This window comes from Entelurus aequoreus, linkage group LG16 (genome assembly GCF_033978785.1).
Source record: "Entelurus aequoreus isolate RoL-2023_Sb linkage group LG16, RoL_Eaeq_v1.1, whole genome shotgun sequence".
NCBI lineage: Eukaryota > Metazoa > Chordata > Actinopteri > Syngnathiformes > Syngnathidae > Entelurus > Entelurus aequoreus.
Genome location: NC_084746.1, coordinates 24,235,021 through 24,261,095, shown reverse-complemented (window position 1 = coordinate 24,261,095; position 26,075 = coordinate 24,235,021). Strand labels below are relative to the sequence as shown.

The following is a 26,075-nucleotide window of genomic DNA, read 5'->3' as shown; positions in this document are numbered from 1 at the left end:
GGCAGCTCCCGCCATCAGTGTGTGAATGTGTGTGTGAATGGGTAAATGTGGAAATACTGTCAAAGCGCTTTGAGTACCTTGAAGGTAGAAAAGCGCTATACAAGTATAACCCATTTATCATTTATCATTTAATCATCGTTGGATACTTCTAGCTTTCTGTAGAAGGCTTTAATGTGTTCTACACCAAAGCGACCAGAGTGGTGGGACAGCTTGTTGACAAGAGTTGCGGCTATGCTGGTGAAAAAGATGTTAAGTCTGCTAGCTACCTCCATTTTGTCTGTAATGAGGGAGTCACCCTCCTTGATGCTGATGTTGGTGAGTCTGGTTTTAAGTTTCTGGCTGCAACCAGGAAGCTGGTTGTTGAGAATTTTCCAGAGCTCACGTGGCTTATTTGTGTTTTCCTCTATTTTGTCGTTAATGTAATTTTTTTTTAAGGATTTAGTCAGGTTGGTTGACCTATTTCTTAATTTATTGCATTGCTTTTTGAGAGTTGAAAGGAGTAATTTGAGGTTGATGTTATTGGGTTGTTTATCTACTTCTGTTTTGATTTTTGGTATTCAGAGTATTTTCTGTCTCTGTCTTTAATGGCAGCTAATAGGTCCGGATTCATCCATGGTTCCGAGCGGGCTTTGATCCTGACTGTTTTCACGGGAGCCATGTCATTTAGCATCTTTAGGAACGCCGTTTTGAAGCGATCCCAAGCAACATCGACCAGGTTGCTCGCGAGCACAGGGGACCAGTCCCACTCATCTAATTTAAAATTGAAATTGTCATTGGAGTATTTTTTGAGGGATCTGGATTGGGCTGTTATGTGGCCATTGGTTTTGGGTTTAGCTATTTTGCGGGTGCAGAAGGTTAGATAGTGGTCGCTAAGACCACAGATCATGACCCCACTATTTTTTATTTTAGGCCGGTCTGAAGTGAGAATGAGATCTATGGTTGATTGGGTGGAATCACACACCCTTGCAGGTAGCGCTATTAGCTGGGAAAGACCGTGCAGATTACAAAACTTGCTGAAGGATCTGAAGACAGGCGCATCTTTGCGTTGAATATCTGTGTTCAGATCCCCAGTTATAATTTTCTCCACGTTGTCTGTCCCTGCCAAGCATTCTTCCAAAGCCCCATAGAAATCACTCTGATTAGGGGGTCTATAAACAGTCCCTATTAGTACCGGCTTAGCGTTTTTAAATTTGATTTCCACCCACACAGATTCCAGGTCATTGTGGTTAAGATCAGTGCGAGTTATGTATTTTATATCTTGGTGAATATACATACAAACGCCCCCACCGTGTTTATTCCTATCCTTTCTGATAACCGAAAAGTTTTCTATTTGTATCTCTGAGTCAGAAATACTTTGATCAAATTTGGTTTCAGAGAAACACAACATTTTTACCTTCGTGTTGAGGAACATTTCTCTGATTTGGTCGAGTTTGGCTCCAGAGAGGCTGTTCACATTAAGGTGGATGATGTGTAGTCCACTGGAACCAAAAAGAGCATCAGAGTCCGCTGTGTTGTGGTACTGACCAGAAAAGTTCTTGGTTGTTATTGCTGTTGAAGTTGAAGAAGAGAAGGGAGAGAGAGAGAGGCATCTTTCTCCAGGTGAAGGGGGAGGGGCGGAGTTGGAGAGCGGGAGAGGGGGAGGCCAGGTAGGGTTGCTGGGGGTGGATTTCCTTTTGGCGGGCTTTTTTGAGGACAAAGAGAACAACGAAAATGTTTTTGTAAAGGCGCCTCTAAATCCAGTGTATGCCGCGTCCTCGACCGTCGTGGACCGGGGAGTGCAGTTCCCCGCCATCATCGATGACTGGTTCACCGTCCACCGCCGCCGCTGCGTCGTTCACCACCGCTGAGTCGATGCCTTCTCCGATGACTTCTCCGATGACTTCTCCGATGACTGGGTCGTCCTCCACAGCCGCCGCCGAGCCTCCGACCGTGTCGATAAACGGGGCGAAGTCCTCCGCCGATCACTGGAGCACAGGTGAGCTTGAGCTGAGATGAGCTGGTAGCCGAGTTAGCTTCGATGGTGACGCTAGCAGTAGCATTGCTAGTCTTCGCCAGTCGGGACAACATTAACCGTGTTGTTGCAGGTCCAGGGTTGAGTTCAGTGTCTCCTGATAGTAGAAGTAATAGTAGTATTATTGACTTTCTGTCTATCCTTCCAGTCAGGGGCATGTTCCCTTTGCCTCGATGGCCAGTCAAGCACGATGCTAACACGTTAGCTCCAAAGCCAAGGTGCTTCGCTGATGTATTGTCGTGGAGATAAAAGTCACTGTGTATGTCCATTTCGCGTTCTTGACTCTCATTTTCAAGAGGGTAAAGTATCCGAGGAGGTTTAAAATATAAATCCGTGATCCACAGTAGAAAAAGGAGGAAGTGTGGGATAATCCGAGCAGTTGTTTGAATTCCCGATCGGGAGCGAAAGAGAGTGCGACCGCTCATCTCGGCGTCCGTGGTACAATGTGTTTGCTCATTGGCTCAGAAGGCTAATTGATGATTAGAAAACCCTTGTGCAATCATGTTCACACATCTGAAAACAGTTTAGCTCGTTACAGAAGCTACAAAACTGACCTTCCTTTGAGCAGATTTAGTTTCTGGAGCATCACATTTGTGGGGTCAACTAAACGCTCAAAGAGGCCAGAAAAAGAGAACTTTCACCTGAAACTCGACAGTCTATTCTTGTTCTTAGAAAAGAAGGCTATTCCACAAAATTGTTTGGGTGACCCCAAACTTTTAAACGGTAGTGTATAAACACAAATTGTCCAATTGGGGGGCCGACTTTTAACGTGGCAGTTTGCATTGATGTTCAAGGAATCAAATCATTTTATTGCCATAGCAGCACACATGAGATTGCACAAACTTTGGTGGTAGATTGGTAAATGATAAATGATAAATAGGTTATACTTGTATAGCGCTTTTCTACCTTCAAGGTACTCAAAGCGCTTTGACAGTATTTCCACATTCACCCATTCATACACACATTCACACACTGATGGCGGGAGCTGCCATGCAAGGCGCTAACCAGCACCCATCAGGGTGCTGGTTAGCGGGGGGCCGTATTTATAAAGCTTCTTAGAAGTCTGCTAAGAGTTGACTTATGAGTTAAGAAATTCTTTGCTGTAAGCTGCACTTAAAAGTTAGTTATCAAGCGTCTTACTCACACTTTCAGCGAAGTGTAGGACTGAATCTTAAGTGTCACACTCAGAGCTGAATTACGACATTACTATGTGCCGTAAACAGAATTTTAGGTGACGTCATTTCTGTGTCCATAGAAATGACCAATCACGGAAGGGAATCCCTTGTCTAAGAATAAAGAAATATCTTACAAATATTTAAGTGGACAATGGGAGTGTATATTTTGACAATAAACTACAAATTAATACAAAACAAACAAACAATATTGGCAATGAATCAAAAATAAATGTTTCCTTTTCTTTCCAATTCATTAACTAGGCAACTAATTTCAAACTGGTGTGGGTGGCTCTATATATACTAGCCCACTGCAGCCACATGCAGAAATCAACATGGAATCGAAAAGAAAACCAAACTGGCGAGAGGAGGAGACACTGTTGCATTTTCCCAATGGCGAGATATCGAAGCATTGTGATGACCTTTAGTTCTGCTGTGAAAGCTCTGCTGCGTGATGTTGCTGATGAGATGACGCCCCTTATTAAATCCGTGACAAAAATAATACCCGCTCTGTCTAAACGATACCGTTTGATCAGCTGCTCATCATCAAACAAAGCCAGGACATCCTTCCGCTCCCTGAACGTTCGCGCACGTCTCTCTCGCCTCAGTGCCATCCCCTGCTGGCAACTCCTAACCACTTAGGACACCTCTGAAGGTCTCTTAAATATTGTGGAGAGTAGGAGTGATTCTTAGACTTAAGAAAGTTGATAAATAGCTTTTATTCTTAAGTTTGAGAGTAGGACTACATTTCGCAAATTCTCAGGACTTAAGTGTAAAATGGCACTCTTGATAAATACGGCCCCAGATATCTAGAGGAAACGCCAGTGGTTGGTCATTATTTGCTAATGTCATGATCCATTGCCCGGATCATGTTTTGTTTAGTTTGACTCCCTTAGTTCTGTTTCAGCACCCCTGGGTTTGTGTTTTCTTGCTCACCTGCTCCTGGGCACTAATCAGAGAGCTATTTATTCCTGCTTTTCGCCGCACTCAGTCTGTCAGTTGTATTTGCTTCACGTAACAGTTACGTTCGATGATTCTTGCTTCTTGTTTTCTATGTTTTCTATTATGATGATAGTATATATCTGATAGTATATATCTGTATCATGAATCAATTTAAGTGGACCCCGACTTAAACAAGTTGAAAAACTTATTCGGGTGTTACCAGTTAGTGGTCAATTGTACGGAATATGTACTTCACTGTGCAACCTACTAATAAAAGTCTCAATCAATCAATGCTAAGCTTTTCCGTAAGCTTTGCCATAGCTTCCCGTGAAATCGGCACGCTTTTCTGTTTATTTGCATTTTTCTGCATTTTTGTATTCTGGACTGACTTATAAAGAATAAATAATTCTCCTACCTGCACGCTGCCTCTGGAGTTCCGCCTGAATCTTGGGGAAACGATCCGCACATTACCATGCGACCCAACCTTAACAGCCAACAGTTTCCATTCATGTGTTTAAGACAGTTGGCCTATCTCCGATGGTATTTAGGAGAGATGCAGCTATCGATTATTTTAGTAATCGAGTAATCTATCGATTAATTTGTTTGACTAATAGAGTCATCAAATAAAACACACTTTATAGCCTAAATGTGTCTTTTAGGGAAAATAGTTTAAATGAACAAGGCTTTTTCTTGTTACCTTTGTTTAGTTTTTTAAAAATGCACATACCATTAAAATTTAAAAAATATAGATTTTTTTTTAAATATTACAAAATATATAAAAAAAACAAAACAAACGTGTGTAGCCTAAAACCAGGCAATAGATAATAAATAAAGAACAAAATCTAAACAAAACAATATCTGAAAAGATTGATAAATGAAATGACAATGTACTTAACAATTTACCACGTATTCATTTGAAAAGGAGAAGGGCTATTTGATTTTTTTTTCCAAATTCTGTTTTATATTTTCCAAATGTTTTTATTTGAGTTTTTATATCATTCCGTTTTTTGACATCTACAACAGGGGTGTCCAAACTTTTCCCACCAAGGGCTGCAACTGAAAAATGAAAGCATGCGGGGGGCCACTTTGACACATTTTGTACATTAAATATGCTACAACCAATTCATTTTGTGCACAAAAAAAGTTTGCAAAGTGTTATTCTATGCTTTTCACTCTGGGGATCAAACCTGGAACCCTTAAGTTACTGGCACGGCCGCTCTACCAACCGAGCCTGCTGCCCCAATATCTGTTTTTTTCAGTTTGATATAATCACAAAACCTATCTCGTCTTCTCAGTGCCCTCTGCTCTCTTTCCACCTTGCGGTTGTTTTTCTTTGAGGCATCTCTCTTTATCGGCACTCCGCTGTGGTATGCTCAACCATGGTTACAGGTTCTCTGAGTATTTCTGGTTTTTTTTAAATGTATATTTACCTGATAGGAGCGGTGTGGTTGCGCTGTGTCCACCAGGACTTTGGTGGGTTGAGGTATCGACACCAAAGCTCCCAATCAAAACCCTGAGCAGATAATGGATACTCTTCAATCTCAAAGGTGTCATATTTGATGTTGTCAAAAGACGGAGACACTACTCGAGTGCTGTCCTCCTTTATTCGCTGAAGAACCGGTTCCGCCCTGTGGGGTGACAAATATAGACACAATTAGGAAGTTGTTCTTAGTGCGTATTTTTTTGGTTTAAAACAAACTCTTTTATAATAATTCAAACCCATTGACGGCAACTAAACTGCTCAGTTCCATTAGCACAGTGCTTCTCAAATACTTTCTGTCACGCCCCCCTTAGGAAGAAGAAAATATTTTGCGGCACCCCCACTCTCCACCGTGACTATAAATAGTATAATTTGTCGATAAAAAAGTGTGATGGATATATTTTTGCATAACATTGTAAGCTTATTAACATTAAAGCACACAACACACCTGTCTTTCCTCGTCTCTCACCATGGTTACAGTGAAGCCAAGTGCTACATACGCTTCATCATATTCTGGTATGAAAAAAAAAGCATGTTCCGCCAGGTCACACGCGTCCCCCCTGCCATCGCACCGTGTCCCCTCTAGGGGGGGCCCGCCCCACTATTTGAGAAGGACTGCATTAGCATTATCATTGTTATGTGAAATACATGTGTTGCAAAATTTTCACTGACCCAAACTTCTAATGCCATTGCAGAGGCAGGGATTTGTTTCTGACTTTTCACCTGGGATAGTGGGTGTGGCTACATGTGTGTGTGGGTGTGTGGGCGGAGTGTGTGTGGGGCTGAATGATTGCTGAATGAATAACACCTGCACCTGCCTGTGAATCATTTTGTCTTGTATAGAGAGAGAGTGAGGTAGGGTGCCGTTACTTCTGTTGACCGCAAAAGGCTATACTTTTCCATCATAGTCTGGTCCATATAGTCCTGCAAATCCATCTGCAAGTAATGTATTGTTTTTTACTCAAAGGGAAAATAAATCACCCTCTAAACAGCAGTAATGACTTCATGTTGCATCTTTGGACCCAGCGTGTCAGACAGAGCCCTGCTTTCTACTCTCAATGACTCATTTGTTTCTGATAGTCACACAACAGCCATATTTGTAATAGTTGCAGAATATAGAAAAAAACATAAAAAAATGCTAGACCGACTTTAAAAATGTTGCACTACATGAATGCCTCTACACGAGGGATTGTGCATACTATGGCTGAATCCCAATTCTCCCCTTTAACTCTAGTCTTTGCCCTTTGCCCTCGGTTTTGCGTGTTCGGGTCGAGCAATCGTATTCTCCCAATTCTTCTGTAAGGTTAAGGGAAGGGCTAAGTGCCAAGGGGTGTATACTCTCCTAAACTAAGTGTGGTCCCCACCATATTTGCAACAAAGTGTTATAAAAAGAGGGCTGAGCAGGAAGAACATTGTAATATTTTGAATGTTTTAATTTCAAAATCGTTTCCCAAACAGGCTAGCTAACACAGCAGTAGCAAATAAACCATGACAAGCCCGCAACCAGACAACAGCATGACATTGGGTGAGAAGGACGGCGTGGCAGAGCGTGAGGGTAGGCCCGGTCCTACACCCGACAAGCCAATAAACATGACAACAAACAAAACGAAGCCAGCAAGTCTACCAGCCCCGGCGACTGCCATGCGCATGCGCCCTTACAGATTACAATAGTAGCCACCCCCTGCACCAGCCTCAGCAGTTGCAGGTGCCCGCACCACAAACAAACGGCAGCGATGACAACCACTGCAAAAAAACCCTGCTTCCGACAACCAAATGCCGACAAAACCATGGAGACCAACCAATTCCAGCCCGCTAGCCAACCAACATGCCAACAAGAGACAGCAACGCCACCTCCCACCAAGAAACGCCACTCCCCAATTCAAACCCGCAAAAACAACACCACCCAAACAACCGAACCACAGCACCCTCACCAAAAAAAAAGGCTGCGCTGCCCCCGTACTAAGCCATCCATACAAACCCCACAGGGCATGGCCAAAACATACAGACACGGACCCCTCCCAACAGGAATCAAACCAGCCTGACACCACACAAACCGGAAGTCAAACAATTGACCACCTAATCCACATCCATCAAAAAAACATCACAAACCAAAACGGAAGAAGACAAGCACATCCACACCACGTATACCTGAAGGTCTCCCACATCCTCCCCAACAGAGACAGAACCTACACCACTGCCCTTTGCTGTAATCCCACCCAGGTGCCAAACTCCGCCCAGAGACAGAGCACACCTCACCCTCACACCATCAACTAGCCCCAGGCACGGGATGGCCATACCACCAAACCGCAGCCCACAGAACATCCGCCGGTCAGGGAAGCGATGAGGGGCGCGCCCCACCCTTGTTTGTTATATGCGAGTGTATTAGGACCCCAGAGTGTCTATTGTGTAGTTGAAATTCCCTTTTGGTGAAGAAATTGACAAAACCGGCAACAGTAGGAGGCCAGGCCCAGGAAGCGTAACAGCTCTATAATGTTGTGCCTGATGCTACTTTTTCTGAGCTAGTGGAAACTCTTGCTGCGCTGATTACATCCATGCGTTCGTTACATCTCGTCTCGATTACTGTAACGTTTTATTTTCGGGCCTCCCTATGTCTAGCATTAAAAGATTACAGATGGTACAAAATGCGGCTGCTAGACTTTTGACAAAAACAAGAAAGTTTGATCATATTACGCCTATACTGGCTCACTTGCACTGGCTTCCTGTGCACCTAAGATGCGACTTTAAGGTTTTACTACTTACGTATAAAATACTACACGGTCAAGCTCCTGCCTATCTTGACGATTGTATTGTACCATATGTCCCGGCAAGAAATCTGCGTTCAAAGAACTCCGGCTTATTAGTGATTCCCAGAGCCCAAAAAAAGTCTGCGGGCTATAGAGCGTTTTCTATTCGGGCTCCAATACTATGGAATGCCCTCCCGGTAAAAGTTAGAGATGCTACCTCAGTAGAAGCATTTAAGTCTCATCTTAAAACTCATTTGTATACTCTAGCCTTTAAATAGACTCCCTGTTTAGACCAGTTGATCTGCCGTTTCTTTTCTTTTCTTTTCTACTCTGCTCCAAACCCGGGGTGGACCGCTAGCCTGTTCATCAGATGGGGACATCTCTACGCTGCTGACCCGTCTCCACTCGGGATGGTTCCTGCTTGCCCCACTATGGATTGGACTCTCGCTGATGTGTTAGACTTTCACAATATTATGTCAGACCCACTCGACATCCATTGCTTTCGGTCTCCCCTAGAGGGGGGGGGTTACCCACATATGCGGTCCTCTCCAAGGTTTCTCATAGTCATTCACATTGACGTCCCACTGGGGTGAGTTTTCCTTGCCCGTATGTGGGCTCTGTACCGAGGATGTCGTTGTGGCTTGTACAGCCCTTTGAGACACTTGTGATTTAGGGCTATATAAATAAAAATTGATTGATTGATTGATTACATGACCCAGGAAAGAGGTCTCTCTCCGGAAAAGGTGACTTTTGTTGGGGTGGAGGCGCAGACCTGCCTGCAATGAAGGGGAATACTTCTTTCAAGTTGGTCAGGGCACCCCGAACTCCGCAGCATGCATGAGAAGGCTGTCCAAGTAGACCACAGAGCGTCTCCGGGCAATGTCAACCAAAACCCTTTCCATAAGGCGGTCAAAGTTGGCCGTGGCGTTGCAAAGACCGAAGGGCATCACCTTAAACTGCCACAGCCATTGACCAATGGAGAAAGCAGTCTTTGGGTGTGCTTGCGATGCAAGCTCCACTTGGCAGTAGCCACTTCGGAGATCGAGGGAACTGAACCAGCATGACCCGTTGATGTAGTCAAGGGCCTCGTCAACCATGGACAGCGCATAGGAGTCCTTGCGTGTGACTTGTGACAGATGCGCCAGGCGCCGTCGTCCCTCCTGACCAACACACAGAACACGCCCATGGGTTGGTGGAAGGCTCAATGATGGCTGCCTCCAACACACCTCTTAAATCTTTTGTTCAACTTCAGCTCGCTTGGTGACCAGAAGACAGCGCGGCAGGAGGCAGATGGGATGTGAGTTACAAGTGTCAGTGTCATGCTGCACCAAACCGGTGTGTGCCACGCCCCCTGTGTGGCACTGTTCTCCCTCACTATTGCTGGCTGGACGGCAATTCCTCCCTAGGTCTCTCGGCGGCGATCGCTCTTCACTGGTCGAGGATCGCAGGCTCCATCGGGTCAACCAGCAGGCGCTTTCACGATAGCTGGGCACTTTGGGATGACCTCACTTTATCTTGTACATGCGTGTGATTAATTTTTCAATCTCCTCAATCGTAACTGCTCTCTTGCATCCCACTTCTGACACCAATGTGCTGAGTTCGAGTTTCGTGATGCAAGAATGCACGGAGAGTTGGTATTTCACAGGAACTCGTTTTTATTTAAGAACATACAGAATTTAACCAACAGTGACAACACCACAGAGTCTTGATAGACAGAGTATGAACAACTAAACGAAAGGTTTTTGTGGTAGCCATTTTTGTGTTATTCATATTTCTGTAGTCCTGCACATATTAAGTTAAATTAATTAATTATTTGGTGTTTGATGAATATTTGGGCCTACTGCGCTACTGTACTTTGGTGGTGGCCGTTGTGGTGGTGTTTGATGAATATTTGGGCCTACTGTGTTACTGCACTTTGGTGTTGGTCATTGTGGTTTTGGTAGCCATTTTTGTGTTATTTATATTTCTCTAGTACTGCATATTTTATTAAGTTTAATCATTTATTTTGTGAATTGTCATGAAAATATGTTTGACATATTGCAAGTTAATTTATGGAATTAGAAAGCAACATTTACATTGTGTTTCATTTACAGCACCTGTGAGGGTGAACAGGTGAAACTGACTGGACAAATGTGGGGTTGAGAGACTGGTGGTGAAAACAGTTTTTGACCAATTCTTACGCAACACTTGAGCCTTAGTTTTGTTTATAGCTTTGTATGCAGTTAAAGTTGTTTTTGCTAACCTTGGATGGACTGTTGGAAAAAATACGGTTTTGCAAATAAAGCTATTTTTTGAGGGACTTAAGTTGGAGTCGGAAGTGCGTATGAAAGTGCACCACCTCTCCTGGCTCAGCCCACGGCCTTTGGTTTGGAACCTGGGAAAGTTTAGAAAGACCTGGAAGCATGCAAATGTGTCGTTCTGACGTTAGTTTTCCTGACGAAATAAAACATATTAGTTAGTGTAAATATAGTTCTAAATATACTCCAGCTCATAAACTTACAATAAAACATGTTTTTACTATGTCTAAGTGGTGATAATGATAATTTTGGGGCCATTTTGCGGACAGTTTTTGATGCACTCCACGGCTATATTTATGCAAGGTTTAGAGACCAAGCGGCTCGTTAACCTGCGAAATGTACGTCAGAAAATACACGACCATAAATAAACATTTTACCCTCATTTTGCCAAAATCTTCATTAGCTTTCTACCAACAATTACGAATGAATTATGACTTTAGTGTGTTTGTCAACTGTGGTGTATGCCTCCCATGTATTGTTTGCAATACAGTATTGTTGCTACAAATGCTTGTACTTTTACTTTAGCTTTATTAAATATTTTTTTTATAGATTTTGCTGTGATGAGTCATGGCTTCCTGGTTTCATTATCACTATACTAACATGAAGGCTGAATTAATGCTGCTTTTTACTGCAATATACGTTAGTTTAGTTTGGATTATTGGTGACACATGCAGAAAAGGTGCTATTTTGAAGCAAAGTTTTGTCAGGCAAAGTGTATTAATTCATACTTGCCAACCCTCCCGAATTTTCCGGGAGACTCCCGAAATTCAGCGCCTCTCCCGAAAACCTCCCGGGACAAATATTCTCCCAAAAATCTCCCGATTTTCAGCCGTAGCTGGAGGCCACGCCCCCTCCAGCTCCATGCGGACCTGAGTGAGGACAGCCTTTTTTCACGACGGGAGGACAACAGGGTGACAAGAGCTAAATCATCCAGACTAGAGATAAATTGTATTATTATGTTTATCTTACCTAAAAATTAATATATATATATATATTTTTTTTAAAAAACTAAATACATTTTTACTACATTTTGCTAAAAACATCAAAATTAATTGTATTTTTATTTGTATTTTTTCTGACTCCTTATTACATCCAGCCATAGAATTATACATTAAAATAAACATATTTGAAATAATTAATTTTAAATGATCATAATAATTCATTTAAAATGACCATATTTAATTATTAAAATAATTCCTGGTTTATCAACAACTTTAGCATTTCATTCATTACATTTTGAAGCTCTCAGAAGCCAAGTTATGTTATATTCCTTAAGATTTATTTATGCAAGTTTGAAGTATCAATTATCTAAACACAGTTTCCCATTTTCTCCTTTCTGGGTTGCGGGAAACCTATGCAATTGCTTCCTTCATTTTTTTGCGAGTGGCTAATCCCAATGCCGCATAATAAGCCATGTTTACCCGGCAAACATTCTTCAGTTAAAACAAATGTATAATGAGGAAATGCAGCGTCGCTTAACTGCGGCTTCAGACTGGTATAAAATATGGCGCCCTGTAGTCACGTGAGTGTCTTTTGATTAGTAATTGAGACAATCGCTTGAAACAGGGTTGTGTATACTCTATACACGACTCTGCACCACCGCGACTCATGGTTCCAAACTAAGAACACTGCAATGCATACTGAGAGCTTCGCCCCAACACGTTACATTACTTTCAGAATTGACATTAGCCATATTTAGAATGCAGTGGCGGGCCGTGCGTTTCCCACCTAGGCCTTCAGTGATGTCCGACTTCAATGATTACCTCTCAAAATACCATACTTTATGTCACCACATGACCATTGCTGGAGAAATATTATACAGAAACACATTTACTCAACAGTGTACAAAAGGTTATTTTCTGGCACATTTAAAAATCAATAAACCCGAATCAGCAAACAAAACATGTCTTACGTGGTACTGTCAAAATTAAAACAGCAAAAAACATATTAAACTTGAAAAAAATAAAAATAAAAATATTTGAACTCACAATTTGTAGAACCCATTCGACGCCATATGAGCCAGTGGTACCCCTTGTAGTCGCCTGATTAGAGTGGAAATGGCGAGAATTTCCCACATTGTCTCACAAGGTGTAGTTTCTCTTTAAATATCCTTCTTGAAAATGGCCTTGCAAATATATATCTGCCACCTGATCAATGTTTTGTTCTCCTTCTTTGTGGGTCAACACTTCCTGCTTCCTGCTAAGTTGCAACTTGTGAATGGATACTCACTTTGGAATGACAAGTGAGTATCCAATCACAGTCTCGTTAACATCAGGCTACCTAGATAGGCTACTGTCAACAACTTGTGATCTGATTGACTATCGCAACTGTCTATCAACTCTATGTGTTCTCAAATTCATCCGCTAACGGTCCCGGTGAGTATCCAATCACAGGACGCGTAAATGTCACGTTCAACGTAAGGACAGCTAGAAGGCCTTACTGACTACAACTCGTGATCTGATTGGCTATCGCAACTGTCTATCAACTCTATGTGGTCGTTCACTTACAGTGCATAGATGCCTGCATTGTTGATTCTGAAGGCCTCTGGCAGATTTGGTACAGCATGGCAACATAAGCTAGCTGAATTCCGATTGGATACAAACTCTAACCTAAAAACAACAGCAGTGGAAGGAGCATAATATGACATGAAGAGAATATGAATACTTTTAGATATTTAGGGAAAGTAAATTAAAAAAAAAAGTATTTTAATTATGATAATGATTTCTGGTTATGTTAGTCCAGCAGAGAAGGCCTTACTGGCCCTGACGGCACACCACTTTTAGAATGTTGTTTTTATTTAAAAATGTCTTGTCATGCCAGCTATCTAACGTGAATGATTAGACAGCTAATTTACTTTCAAAATTTACATTAGCCATGTTTATAATGTTGTTGTTTTTTATTTTAAAATTGCTCATCATGGCAACTAACTAATGCAACAATCGCACATATTGTATAGCTCCTAACGTTCACTTTTAGCATATTATCTGTTTAATAACTTATGTAATGCAGTACATTATCGGTAGCGTATTATGTTTACTGCCAACAACACAGCCACCAAGCAGCTTGAGGTAAGGACGTGGTGGTTCGCAAGTGGCGTCTCATTTCTTAGGGTGTGTTTTTCACCACTGGGACTTGGCCCTCTGTTTCGAGGGATGAAAGCTAGGAGTAAGGCAAAGGGGGAAAGATTAAGGGTGAGAATTGAGACTCAGCCCGAATCCACAACAGTCCTTAAAGTGTCAAGAAATGTATGATTTGATGGAGCTTGGTAACCTCACAGATCATGGAGGTATACATTAAACATTATATTCAATGAATAGGTTCGTTCTAAAACATGACAAAGTATAGTACATGTATGAGAGTACACTCTGCATTCATCACAAGTCAATCATGAGGCTAGAGACAGACAATAATTCACACTCACACAAAGTACACTCTTTAACACAATAATTGTTCAGAAAATGCAGTAATGGAGAACTAATATAAAGTTCCTGTGTCAGTGATACATTACTTTTTTTAATCTCTCTAACCCCTCTGGAAGATAAAGACTGCTGCTGGAAGAAAATAATAAAATATTTTTACTACATTATTTAGGAGCAACCATAGTCGTTCAGGTCTGTCTGACAGAATCGTTGTGGCTGACACATGATGAACACAAATAATCTGCTACCTTAATCTACTACATGTTATGTACATTTCAAAGATGAACATAAGTTGATGAAAAATTGTTTAGCCACTGATTACGTTTCTAAACATTGTCATATCCAATGTTATAAAAAATGTACGTTTAGTGTTTGGAATGTATTTTGATAGAACTTGCAGGATTCTTTGGAATGATTGAAAAACAACTAAAATGCCAATTATTCTTACATACTTCTGTCATTTATAGCTCAAATATATTCAAATATCATCATATCTTTTCGACAAATAAAACCTATGTGGATATGGGTAGTGTCAGTGCCTATATCGTCCGCAATATGCTGATACGCTAAGGAAATGTGTTCCAACATTAGCACGGCTGTGATGGCAATGTGAAACGTATGGAGATTGTCAAATCACATGATGAAAACATTATTAATTCGTGTTTGCATATTGTGGACTACATGTACCAAGTTATATGGCAATCTGAAACATTTGAAACAGTAGCCTATAGGCATACCTTGGTTAAATGTCTCCTCTTTTGTTTTGGGGCGGACATTAGGCTGCTAAGCATGCTCTACTTATTTTCACCAGTATAACCATTGTTAGAGTTGGTTGTAGTTCGTTTTAGTCTTTGTTTTCTGATAGTATTAACAATAACCATATGATTGCGATTTGTTGTGATATTGTACACAGGCATGACGTACATCTTACTGAAAATAGCCTAATTTCTTGTGTAAAATGTGTTGGTTAGAGATTTTTTTGACAAAACGCTTGTTGATTCAGCTATTATGGTCCCAGCACCTCAACCCATAGTAAGAGGTAGTGGAAGTTTGAAGTTCTTTGGAATAGCCCAATCCATCGAGCTGGATTCAACCTCAGTCAGGGAGAGGGGGAGGGGGAGGGGACTACAGAATTTTGACCGTAATTGCAGTACAATTTCTGGCCAGATTTTAAAATGAAAACAGTAAGCCATCATGTAAAAAAATCTGTGTTTTCCACACACTGATTTGTGGTCTGCCTGAGAATAAAAAGACATAGCAGGAGGGATCAGTGTTGCTAACTTAGTGACCTTGTCGCAATATTTAGCGAGTAGTCAGTCCCCTCCACATATTATGAGTGTAAATGCTAAATATAGTAACATTTTTAAGTACGGCATTTAGTTCGGTACACAGGCGTGCTGAAATGCGTACAAGTGTTATCGGCATCATGCATTAACTCAATAAAATGGCCATTGTTACTGTTTTCCTAGGGTTGAAAACCTTACATAGATTCTTCCAAACATACCAGTGAGGTTCACAAGTCGTTTTTCCAAGTCAATGTCAAGTCTCAAATTTTAATGCACATGTCTAAGTCAGGTCTCAAGTCTTTGAGAGGCAAGTCCAAGTCAAGTCTCGAGTCTCAGATGGCTGAATTGAACGTTTTCTCATCAGATGCTATCTGAGATTATATTGCATTGCTGTACTTTTTTTGTCTTAAACATATATATCTTCCCGCGTTCTTTGATTAAACAGTCAGAGGCCAGGTCCTTCTTCAACAACATTTATTTAAAACAGGTCACAGGTAAAAACTACAGCATTTGGTCTCCATCACAACCAACTAGCTAATGCCGAGGGGGTAGAGCCCCTATCAATAATTGTTTGTGCTACTTATAGTCCATGAAAAAAGTTTGTCTGGCCAAGACAAACACGCTCAAGGCCGAAAGAGTCTTCCCTAACGTGGGGGCGAGTCCAAGGAATAATAGTTCAGATGGCCTGGCACAACAAGGCCATCAGGAGGCGCAATAGCAGAGCCATTGATTAATAAGAGAAGGTTGTGTACTTGATTAAAACTATAGGTTCAAAGTTCAAGGGTTCAAGGATTTTATTCGTCACATGCAGAGTACACCACAGTGAAATGCTATAGGATGTGTAATTATTATATTCATATTAGTTTTTTGTTTAAGAGACACAGAGTGTCAACATTCTTACAGTCCTCTGAGCAATAGCCTTAACAATTTCAATATATTCCCACAACAAGAAAATTCCTTGCTATGACAAGTCAGGAGAGACAGACATCCAGTCATCATCTTAAAACAGTTGGAGTTTGAAACTGCATAGGGCAGACCTGGGCATTCTGCGGCCCGTGGGCCGCATCCGGCCCGCATGAGGCCAATCATAAATTACAAAATAAATTTAAAAAAGTATCTATGTCGAGTGTGCAATACAATGGTGCTGCTTTTGTTTTGAAAAGCGTTATTTGTATTACTTCCGTGTGGACGTATGCTCATGCGCGATTGTGAACAGCTGCAATCACAAATTACAAAATAAAGTTTAAAAAACATCAATGTCGTGCGTGCAATACAACTGTGCTTCTTTTATTTTGAAAAGTGTCATTTATGGACGTATGTCCGTGTGTAACCTGTGAGTGCAGGTGCACGGCGACACGAGATGCACGGTCATCCCCCAAAATGTCAGTTCACGCTAAAAAAAGAAAAGTTGATGAGGAATGCCGGGTTTTCAACAAGACATGGACTGCCAAGTATTTTTTTACAGAAATGAAAGGTAAAGCCGTGTGCTTAATTTGTGGAACACATGTTGCTGTGTTGAAGGAATATAATTTGAGTCGCCACTACACAACGAAGCACGGGGAAAAATACCGGAATCTGGCCGATGGAGAGCGCGCAAGGGAGGCTGATGCGCTGATGGCAAAACGGCAAACCCAACAAGGACTTTTTACCCAATTTCACACCCACAGAGATGCAGCTGTCAGGACAAGTTTTATAATTTCTCACAAAATCGCCAGAAAAAGTAAGGCGTTTTCTGACGGGGAGTTTATTAAGGACTGTTTATTGGACTCTGCTGCGCTCATATGCCCTGAGAAGAGGGGCGCATTTGAGAATGTGTCACTATCCCGACGCACTGTAACGAGGCGCGTTGAGGCCATCGCTGGAAATTTGGAGCTTCAGCTGAAGAACAGAACGGCCGACTTTGATTATTTTTCGCTGACTTTGGATGAGAGCTGTGATGTACGTGACACCGCCCAACTGCTCATCTTCTTACGTGGGATAACTAAGGACTTTCAAATCACGGAGGAGCTGGCAGCCATGCAGTCAATTAAAGGGAGAACCACAGGTAATGACTTGTTCACAGAGGTAAATGCGTGTTTGGACATGTTAGGACTGAAATGGGACAAGCTGGCAGGTGTGACAACAAATGGTTGTCCAAATCTGACGGGGAAAAATGTTGGACTTTTAAAGAGGATGCAGGATAAAGTGACTGAAATTAACCCTGTGCAGAAATTGACATTTTTACATTGTATAATACACCAGGAAGTGTTGTGTAAGACAGTGTTAACAATTAACCATGTTGTTGATGCTGTAAGTAAAACAGTTAACTTTATCAGAGCGAGAGCATTAAATCATAGACAATTTGTTGCACTTTTGGAGGAAAATGAGAGTGAACATGGTGACATAAGCTACCACAGCAACGTCAAGTGGCTCAGCCTGGGAAAAGTTCTGAAAAGTGTCTGGGACCTTAGAGACCAGGGGCCGTATTTATCAAGCGTCTTAGAGTGCCATTTTACACTTAAGTCCTGAGAATTTGAGAAATTTAGTCCTACTGTCAAACTTGAGAATAAAAGCTATTTATCAACTTTCTTAAGTCTAAGAATCACTCCTACTCTCCACGATATTTAAGAGACCTTCAGAGGTGTCCTAAGTGGTTAGGGGTTGCCAGCGGGGGATGACACTGAGGCGAGAGAGACGTGCGCAAACGTTCAGGGAGCGGAAGGATGTCCTGGCTTTGTTTGATGACGAGCAGCTGATCAAACGGTATCGTTTAGACAGAGCGGGTATTATTTTTGTCACAGATTTAATAAGGGGCGTCATCTCATCAGCAACATCACGCAGCAGAGCTTTCACAGCAGAACTAAATCATCACAATGCTTCGATATCTCGCCACTGGGAAAATGCAACAGTGTAACGCTGATGAATTGGAAAGAAAAGGAAACATTTATTTTTGATTCATTGCCAATATTGTTTGTTTGTTTTGTATTAATTTGTAGTTTATTGTCAAAATATACACTCCCATTGTCCACTTAAATATTTGTAAGATATTTCTTTATTCTTAGACAAGGGATTCCCTTCCGTGATTGGTCATTTCTATGGACACAGAAATGACGTCACCTAAAATTCCGTTTACGGCACATAGTAATGTCGTAATTCAGCTCTGAGTGTGACACTTAAGATTCAGTCCTACACTTCGCTGAAAGTGTGAGTAAGACGCTTGATAACTAACTTTTAAGTGCAGCTTTCAGCGAAGAATTTCTTTACTCATAAGTCAACTCTTAGCAGACTTCTTAGGAGTAATTCTAAGAAGCTTGATAAATACGGCCCCTGATTCAGAATTTCTGTGGGAAGAAAGGACATGACATCCCAGAACTTTCAGATGAAGACTGGGTGGCAGACCTCGGATTTGCCGTGGATGTGACTGCACTCATGAACGAACTGAATGTCACACTGCAGCGCAAGGGCCTTTTTGTGCATGATATGCACAGTGCAGTGACGGCTTTCATGAGAAAGTTGCAGCTTCTCTCAAGCCAAGTGAAGGACAACATTCTGACCCACTTGCCAACACTAAAAGAAGCCACAAGATCAGCCGATCACCTCCACAAATACTCAGGGAAGTTAGAAGCACTGCATGGAGAGTTTTCGAGGCGATTTCAAGATTTCAAAACTATTGAGAGTGAAATGCACGTGGTTTTTTCTCCCTTCAACTGCAGTGTGGACAATGCACCAAGCGATGTTCAGATGGAGCTCATTGACCTGCAGTCTGACCTACTTCTGGCCGAGCACTTCAGGTCAGTCTCATTGCTGGACTTTTACTCCTCCCTCAAAGAGGAGAACTTTCCACACCTGAGGAGGCATGCTCAGATGATTCTGGTCCTCTTTGGATCCACCTACGTACGGGAACAGACACTTTCTGTGATGAAGTTCAACAAATCCAAACACAGATCCTCTATCACTGATGAGCACCTCTCAGCTGTCCTTCGCATAGCCACCTCAGACCTTCAGCCAGATTTCAATGCCCTTGTTCAAGCCCAGAACAGACTGGATTATTCGCACTGAAGAGGTAAAATGAGGTGGAAAACATAACAAGTTATTGTTTGTTGTATTGCAGTATTTCTATAAACTTGTTAAGTTATTTGTTGTTTTTCCTTGTTTGTGGAACAAAGTTAAAGTGTGAACAAGTTTAATAAATTGCAGTGATTCAATGATTGTTTTTTGTTTTCTTATTTCAATTTCACATAGCCTAATATAAATATTTAAGGATTAAGAGTTTAAATAAAACCATCAAAAGCAATCTGCTATTGTATAAAGTTAAGTTAGGTTGAATGGAATTATTATTATTATTATTATTATTTATTTTACGGTATATCAAAAATAATATTGAGCAAAATTTAACTGAAATATTGTCGATGTGGCCCTCCAGCAGTGCTCGGGTTGCTCATGCGGCCCCCGGTAAAAATTAATTGCCCACCCCTGGCATAGGGTATATATATATATATATGTACCTTTGCAAAAATATTCTACTACTGTAGTGTATAATATTTTATTACATACTATCCATCCATCCATCCATCCATCCATTTTCTTCCGCTTATCCGAGGTTGGGTCGCGGGGGCAGCAGCCTAAGCAGGAAAGCCCAGACTTTCCCCAGCCATTTCGTCCAGCTCCCCCCGGGGGATCCCGAGGCGTTCTCAGGCCATCCGGGAGACATAGTCTTCCCAATGTGTCCTGGGTCTTCCCCGTGGCCTCCTGCCGGTCGGACGTGCCCTAAACACCTCCCTAGGGAGGCGTTTGGGTGGCATCCTGAGCAGCTGCCCGAACCACCTCATCTGGCTCCTCTCAATGTGGAGGAGCAGCGGCTTTGCTCTGAGTTCCTCCCGGATGACAGAGCTTCTCACCCTATCTCTAAGGGAGAGACCCTCCACCCGGCACAGGAAACTAATTCCGGCCGCTTGTACCTGTGATCTACTACATTATCAAAATTGATAAGAACAATGCACTTAGGAAGGCTATTTCAATTTGCAATGTGAAGACGCATCACAAACGCTTTAAATAAACTTGATCATTGTATTTTGAAATAAATACCACAGGATACATTGACAAACTTATTTGTGTATGCACTCTTGTCCTTTAACAACTGAAAATAGGAAATTGAGGAAAATAACAAAATAAAACAACTGCAAAGTATGTGTAGAAGTTGCTTCCTAGCAGTTCCACTGTTAGACACGGCACAGGAGCCACGCATGCAGTTTTTAGCAAGGTTTTAGAGTACATAGTATTTCTCAAAGTTTCTCCAGCAGGATGTGACTTTTCTGTCACCTCCGTAACCTCTCTCTCCTTCTGTTCCCGGCCGCTTACTGTTAAAGACAGCAGATGATTAGATTAACTCATCCCACCTGGGAAATCTAATCACCTGTCAGCTGTGTCTCGCCGTCTGCACTTGCCCCGCCCCTATCTGATGGTGCTCTGCCCTCAACACCATAGACAGAGGCAGTGACCTTTGCTCCTGCAGGCAGCGCTGGCCACACCTCCCTCCACAGTCTGCCAAAAGGTGACCAGCACATCTCCACCAAAACATCTGACAACAAATTGTTGAACATTATCTATATGCTGGGACTCACTAACCTCTCTTTGTGCGTTTTGATTAGGGATCTGCGTATCGATCCTGTGGTATCGATATATCGATACTCACACGCTACTCATTTGGCATCACTTTTTTGAAAAAAGTATCGATATAAACCAAAAAACGGCGTGTGGGGGGTGCAAACATCACTTACAGATGTTTTTGATGACTTACTTAACTTACTATGTGCTGGGACACCCCTGTACCTGGCAGAGTATAGAGCTGGCCCAGTCACGTGACAGGAGACAGCGAATGAGCGTCGTCAACGTGAAACACACACACAGCCAGCCGACAGCAATGCAGCCAGGCATATCCAGTGTTGTCCAATTGTTGACTTAAAACAGGCATTGTTTTTTGTTTTTTTTAGTAATATTTACTGAATATTTTTGTTTAAATGATTATCCTAAATTCAAATAATTTCCACACAAGGGAATTTACTGTTAGTTGAAAATTGCTTGAGTATTTAAAACAAGATAAGAAAGAGATACAATTTGGAGATTCTTCATCTTTGCATTACAGTTTTATATATGATTGAATGTGATTTTGGTTTTAATCTGTAACATGATTCCTTACATTTCGAAAACATTAGCCTATTTCATATTTCATTAATTGCTAATTATATCACAAACTTTAAAAAATAACTGCAGCTTCTTGCAAAACGGATTTGACTGTTAATTGGAAAGCCCTAATATTTAATTATTATTATATATAATATATAGTTATTATTATATATAATATTTAATTTATTTTTCATATTTATGTTATTTATTTTAATTTTACTTTTATTATATATTGACCATAATAAATGTGGTATAAATGGTCTGTATTTGTCTTGTGATTTGTCTTAAATAATAACAATAGTAATAATATTTTTGACTGACAAAAAATTGCCAATAAGAAATTATTGGTATCGGTATCGGTATCGATGAAAATGCAAGAAAAAGTATCGGTATCGTATCGAATCCTAAAAGTGTGGTATCGCCCATCCCTAGTTTTGATGAAGTTGTTGAGCCAACATAAGTTATTTTAATGCCACACTCCTTGCAAGGGGCCATTTGTTTATTGGACGTCTGCGCAAAGTCTTAAACACCAAATGCAATTATGAATAAAGCTGCTCCAGTTGAACATGCCGCCGACATGGTACACTTAAGGTGCGACTTTAAGTTTTTTTTTTCCTCATGTACAAACAATTAAATAGTTTAGTATGGGGCCAAAACACTGCCGGTAAAATCCGATATAGAAACAAAATTATTTTGTAGAAAAAGTTGTATTGGCAACAAAACAAGTTTTGGCAACAAATAAATTCAAACATTGAAGACAAAAAATATTTTTGTAGGATATTTTATTGTACCATGATATCTTTTTGTTGCCAATATTAATATTTGTGTACACTTATTGTGTTTGTGTGTTTCACAGGTTTGTATTTTCAACGCTTTTTTTCACATTAGTTCTCTTGTTTACGGTTGTGTTTCTTTTTTTCAGCTATGCTTCTTCTTTTACGGTTTCAAATTAATGGCAGCGATGTGACATAGGGGGCGGGCGCCTAGAAGAAGAACTTAGAGGAAGACAGGAGGACCCAGGACGTCTAAATTAAGTATATTATATCTTTGTGTTAACCTTGACATACTTTCAGGATGCAGTTTAAACGGTCCAGAAATTGATTGTGTTTGTCTTGATATAGCCATGATATTTGGCCAAACTTTGTATGGAACAATACTTTGTTACATTTCTACGTGCAGAGAAAAAAGCGACTTTAAAATGTAAGTATAGCTGTATGTATCCATTTAAAACATTTAACATCAGACATGTAAAGCTTGGCGTGACATGAGTAACGTACACGTGTGTTAAACTACGAGACTTCGGCTATTGTAATGTTGAGCGAGCTCCGTGCGATTCCTCCTCTTGTTCCCCCGAGAGAGAGCCTCATATCCTGGCTGTGCAGACAACTTCATGCCCAAGCTTTTTTCAGCATGTGGAAGTAAAGCCTGACATATTTTTCTTTCTATTTTTAGACTTTAATAGGTTAATTCACGTCTTATTGCATGTCTTACTGTATTGTATTCTATTGTATTGTCAAATATTGTTTTGATTGGTATACATTAAAGGCCTACTGAAATGAAATGTTTTTATTTAAACGGGGATAGCAGATCCATTCTATGTGTCATACTTGATCGTTTCGCGATATTGCCATATTTTTGCTGAAAGGATTTAGTAGAGAACATCGACGATAAAGTTCGCAACTTTTGGTCGCTGATGAAAAAAGCCTTGCCTGTACCCAAAGTAGCGTGACGTCGCAGGTTGAAAGGCTCCTCACATTTCCCCATTGTTTACACCAGCAGCGAGAGCGATTCGGACAGAGAAAGCGACGATTACCCCATTAATTTGAGCGAGGATGAAAGATTTGTGGATGAGGAACGTGAGAGTGAAGGACTAGAGTGCAGTGCAGGACGTATCTTTTTTCGCTCTGACCGTAACTTAGGTAAAAGGGCTCATTGGATTCCACACTTTCTCCTTTTTCTATTGTGGATCACGGATTTGTATTTTAAACCACCTCGGATACTATATCCTCTTGAAAATGAGAGTCGAGAACGCGAAATGGACATTCACAGTGACTTTTATCTCCATGACAATACATCGGTGAAGCACTTTAGCTACGGAGCAAACGTGATAGCATTGTGCTTGAATGCAGATAGAAACAAAAGAAATAAGCCCCTGACTGGAAGGATAGACAGAAGATCAACAATACTACTATCAGGAGACACCGAACCAAACACTGGACCTGTAACCACACGGTTAATGCTGTGCCGCCTGTCGAAGCCTAGCAATGCTGTTGCTAACGACGCCATTGAAGCAAACTTAGCTACGGGACCTCGTCGGAGCTATGATAAAAACATTAGCGCTGCACCTACGCCAGCCCTCATCTGCTCATCAACACCCGTGCTCACCTGCGTTCCAGCGATCGACGGCGCGACGAAGGACTTCACCCGATCATCGATGCGGTCGGCGGCTAGCGTCGGATAGCGCGTCTGCTATCCAACTCAAAGTCCTCCTGGTTGTGTTGCTGCAGCCATCCGCTAATACACCGATCCCACCTAAAACTTTCTTCTTTGCAGTCTTCATTGTTCATTAAACAAATTGCAAAAGATTCACCAACACAGATGTCCAGAATACTGTGGAATTTTGCGATGAAAACAGAGCTTTTTGTATTGTGATACAATGTGTCCGAATACTTCCGCTTCAACCATCGACGTCACGCGCAAACGTCATCATACATAGACGTTTTCAACCGGAAGTTTCACGGGAAATTTAAAATTGCACTTTATAAGTTAACCCGGCCGTATTGGCATGTGTTGCAATGTTAAGATTTCATCATTGATATATAAACTTTCAGACTGCATGCTCGGTAGTAGTGGGTTTCAGTAGGCCTTTAATAAACAATGTGCTGAAACTACCGGTTTTGATTCAATTTCTGCCTTAATTGCAAATAAAACAAAATAGGGGAAAACTACTAGCTATCCTAAATTATATTGCAAATATTATTTGCAAGTACATATGAGAGTACAACCATTTACAACATAATAATAAAACAAAAAATCATCAACAATGTCTTTCTGAGGAGACATCCAACTACAGTACATCATCATCAAGTGAGCAAAGCTGATTGTTGACTGCCATATTACATTGTATTCAAAACAAAGCAATCATATAATAAATCCTCCATAAACTGTAGCATAACTATAGGAATAATTGCTTTAAAATCTTACTACTTGCTTTGTAACGAGATTCATTGTCCCCCTGTTAAGAATAACAAGGAATTAGTGCACAATAATCAATATATAGTTTTTAAACAACATAAATATTTCCTAACAACCTCGTTGTGCTGAAATCCACTGACTATAAGTGCTCATTATTGTCCAAAATTATGGTATTTATTATTATTCCTGCTTAATCTTATTCTTCTGTAGCGTTTTTTAATGGGCTCCTCCTTACACATTTTTCATTTGAATTCAGCCATTACAATTTTAAAATGTTTTGTGTACTCGCCATCAAAAACTCTAAAAATATTACCGGATTTCTGAGAATTCGGGGAATTTTTTCCCCTTTCAAAATGAATGGGCCATTTTTCAAAAAGCCCAGATTTTTTGAACAATTCAAACAATTCCACTCATTACTTAAATTCAAATTATTATTTTTCCAAGTTCCAAAAAATTCTCAAAAATCCTGGTTTTCCAAGCCCTATTTCCACCCTTTTTTCTTTCGACTACTCCTTCCACCTTTTTCACATTTCTCTTAGTCAGGACAAAAAAGTATGTTGTTTTTTAAACCGTAAAAATGTATTGTTTTGCCGAAATTCCAAGAATTCTGTAATACCATGTCTCAATTCAAAATGGTTACTACTTCAACATTTCTCGACCAATTCAAACAATTCCAGAGGCAACTAATTTAGCTCATTCGGGACATTCAAGCTATACATATATATATTTTTAAATTCCAAGTTTTCCCGAAATTTCAATTGAACTGAATGGGATGCACCTGGGGATAGGTTGATTGATTGGCAACACTAAATTGGCCCTAGTGTGTGAATGTGAGTGTGAATGTTGTCTAGAATAGAATAGAATAGAAAGTACTTTATTGATCCCTGGGGGAAATTCTATCTGTCCGTGTTGGCCCTCTGATGAGGTGGCGACTTGTCCAGGGTGAACACCGCCTTCCACCCGATTGCAGCTGAGATAGGCTCCAGCACCTCTTGCGACCCCGAAAGGGACAAGCGGACTACATTCCACCCATCCTGGACATTGAAACTAACACTTCTCCAAATTCTAAGCCAAATTCTGGTTGTCCTGGAATTTCTGGAATTCTGCAACCCTAATTCTCAAATATAAATTGTCACTACTAACACATTTCCCAACTGATTCAAATAATTCCAACACCAACCTATTCAGCTTATTCCGGACATTCATGTGTTTTATTACCTTCAAACAATTCCCACTTTTCCTGAAATTGTATATTTACCAAGAACTTCCCATTAAAATGAATGTAACATTTTTCAAACCTCCACTATTCAAACATTTCTCAACCGATTCCTACTACCTATTTGACGGCCATCGTTAGCATAAAATGT

The 26,075-nt window shown here is 40.9% G+C and overlaps 1 pseudogene; it reads right to left on the bottom strand.

Moving 5' to 3' along the window:
• Nucleotides 1-26,075, bottom strand: part of LOC133630733 (polypeptide N-acetylgalactosaminyltransferase 18-like) — a 184,771-nt pseudogene that overhangs the window by 64,102 nt on the left and 94,594 nt on the right.